Source organism: Oncorhynchus masou, unplaced genomic scaffold (genome assembly GCF_036934945.1).
Source record: "Oncorhynchus masou masou isolate Uvic2021 unplaced genomic scaffold, UVic_Omas_1.1 unplaced_scaffold_9677, whole genome shotgun sequence".
In the NCBI taxonomy this organism is placed as follows: domain Eukaryota; kingdom Metazoa; phylum Chordata; class Actinopteri; order Salmoniformes; family Salmonidae; genus Oncorhynchus; species Oncorhynchus masou.
Window position 1 is genome coordinate 2,383 of NW_027016181.1, and position 3,075 is coordinate 5,457.

The 3,075-nt window shown below is 42.0% G+C and overlaps 1 non-coding gene across 1 annotated transcript; it reads left to right on the forward strand.

Moving 5' to 3' along the window:
- The first annotated feature begins 665 nt into the window (after positions 1–665).
- On the forward strand, positions 666–741 carry trnav-uac (transfer RNA valine (anticodon UAC)). The gene has a single exon. It is a non-coding gene; the product is annotated as a tRNA-Val (tRNA).
- Positions 742–3,075: the final 2,334 nt, after the last annotated feature.

Sequence of the window (3,075 nt, forward strand, 5' to 3'; positions counted from 1 at the left end):
GGCCTGCTTTTCTTCAGCAGGGACAGGGAAGATGGTTAAAATTGATGGGAAGATGGATGGAGCCAAATACAGGACCATTCTGGAAGAAAACCTGATGGAGTCTGCAAAAGACCTGAGACTGGGACGGAGATGTGTCTTCCAACAAGACAATGATCCAAAACATAAAGCAAAATCTACAATGGAATGGTTCAAAAATAAACATATCCAGGTGTTAGAATGGCCAAGTCAAAGTCCAGACCTGAATCCAATCGAGAATCTGTGGAAAGAACTGAAAACTGCTGTTCACAAATGCTCTCCATCCAACCTCACTGAGCTCGAACTGTTTTGCAAGGAGGAATGGGAAAAAATGTCAGTCTCTCGATGTGCAAAACTGATAGAGACATACCCCAAGCGACTTACAGCTGTAATCGCAGCAAAAGGTGGTGCTACAAAGTATTAACTTAAGGGGGCTGAATAATTTTGCACGCCCAATATTTCCGTTTTTGATTTGAAATATCCAATAAATGTCGTTCCACTTCATGATTGTGTCCCAGTTGTTGTTGATTCTTCACAAAAAAATACAGTTTTATATCTTTATGTTTGAAGCCTGAAATGTGGCAAAAGGTCGCAAAGTTCAAGGGGGCGGAGCTGTTGGCCGAGGTTGGAGTAGCCATGAGGTGATTATTAGTCCTGTGTGGCTCAGTCGGTAGAGCATGGCGCTTACAACGCCAAGCGTCGTGGGTTCGATTCCCGCTGGGGCCACCCATATGCAAAAGTAGTGGCCCCAGCCGACTTGTAAGTCGCTTTGGACAAAAGCGTCTGCTAAATGGGATATATATATATAGGAAGGCATGGCCAGCCGTTGAGAAATGCTTGTTGAAGTTTTCGATTATCATGGATTTATCGGTGGTGACCGTGTTTACCTAGCCTCAATGCAGTGGGCAGCTGGGAGGAGGTGCTCTTGTTCTCCATGGACTTTACAGTGTCCCAAAACTTTTTGGAGTTAGAGCTACAGGATGCAAATTTGTGCTTGTAAAAGCTGGCTTTTGCTTTCCTTTCCTGATTGATTGTGTGTATTGGTTCCTGATTTCCCTGAACAGTGGCATATCGCGGGGATTATTCGATGCTATTGTAGTCCGCCACAGGATGTTTTTGTGCTGGTCGAGGGCAGTCAGGTCTGGAGTGAACCAAGGGCTATATCTGTTCTTAGTTCTGCATTTTTTGAACAGAGCATGCTTATCTAAGATGGTGAGGAAGTTACTTTTAAAGAATGACCAGGCATCCTCAACTGACGGGATGAGGTCAATATCCTTGCAGGATAACCGGGCCAGGTCGATTAGAAAGGCCTGCTCGCAGAAGTGTTTTAGGGAGCGTTTGACAGTTATGAGGGGTGGTCGTTTGACTGCGGACCCGTAGCGGATACAGGCAATGAGGCAGTGATCACTGAGATCCTGGTTGAAGACAGCGGAGGTGTATTTGGAGGGCCAGTTGGTCAGGATAAAGTCTATGAGGGTGCCCTTGTTTACAGATCTAGGGTTATACTTGGTAGGTTCCTTGATGATTTGTGTGAGATTGTGTGCATCTAGCTTAGATTGTAGGACTCAAGCATATCCCAGTTTAGGTCACCTAACAGAACAAACTCTGAAGCTAGATGGAGGGCGATCAATTTACAAATGGTGTGCAGGGCACAGCTGGGAGGTGAGGGGGGGTCGGTAGCAGGCGGCAACAGTGAGAGACATTTCTGGCGAGAGTAATTTTTAAAATTAGTAGTTCGAACTGTTTGGGTATGGACCTGGAAAGTATGACATTACTTTGCAGGCTATCTCTGCAGTAGACTGCAACTCCTCCCCCTTTGGCAGTTCTATCTTGACGGAAAATGTTATAGTTCTTAACTGACTTGTGTTACGCCCCTGAAAACAGGGGAGAAATAATCACGAGAGTGATACGGTGTTGTATTCTCAATTCAACGTTTAGTGTAATCATTTCACAAAAGTAACACATTACAAAACAACAGAAAACCCATTATACAAATAACACAGCAAAATATCTTATTAAGAACGCACATGTTCATTCACAATCGACATAAGATGACAGCTACTCTCAGTACGATGCTATTCTTCACTTCAATCGAGCAGGGCTAATATTACTCTCTTCAAACTTAACTCTAACTTCCTCAAGACGTTACTAAGACACACCTTAAACACTCTTGACATGTTAGCGAGTTATAACATTTAAATTACTATTTTTATCATCAATAAAGTACCTGAAAACAGGGGAGAAATAATCACGAGAGTGATACGGTGTTGTATTCTCAATTCAACGTTTAGTGTAATGAGAAAAGACCGCGATTTTCCCCAGGAATATGGGTGGAGACCAGAGCAATCGATCTCCGGCTCATAGATTAAGAGCATTTCGTAGATCACAGGTTAACACTGTTAGGCACTACAAAATAAAGTAATCAATATAACGTTTACACATTACTCTCACAATTCGTACACTTTGACAGATTTGAACTTTAACACAATTATATGAATGTTATCAATCTCTATCAACTAATACTGAATGCATCTTTTTAACCTTAGATGTTTTAAGATCCTCACATACTATGAATTTACTAATACTTTTTAATGTACAACAGGCTATGAATATTTCCTTTAACCTGTCACACTCTCCCCGACAAAATAAATGTTGTCCCAACATTACCAACATTGTCTTCTTCAACAGTCCGTATGCACTGGACCTAGAAAATCCTCTTCTGTAAGGTAGTACTTGAGCAGAGGTCAAGGGTCACAGTTCAAATATAACTAACAAGTTATTTTCACAGTCCATATCTGTTGACCAGCTATATAACATAAGCAGTATTTTCTCATACTATTGATCAACAGTCCATCAATTTTAATGATCTATATGCATAGTCTGCAAATGGTCTCTTTTGACAGTCTGTGAAATCAGACAGTAGTCCATGGCCAAACATGTCAACTCTGTAGCCTCATGTTTGCTGAAACCCATACATGTAAGGTGGCTGAAAGTAACATTGCTGTAGTGATGGTAGCCATGGAACCAGTCCTGGTGCAGAGTAGACAGGGAACAACTGTG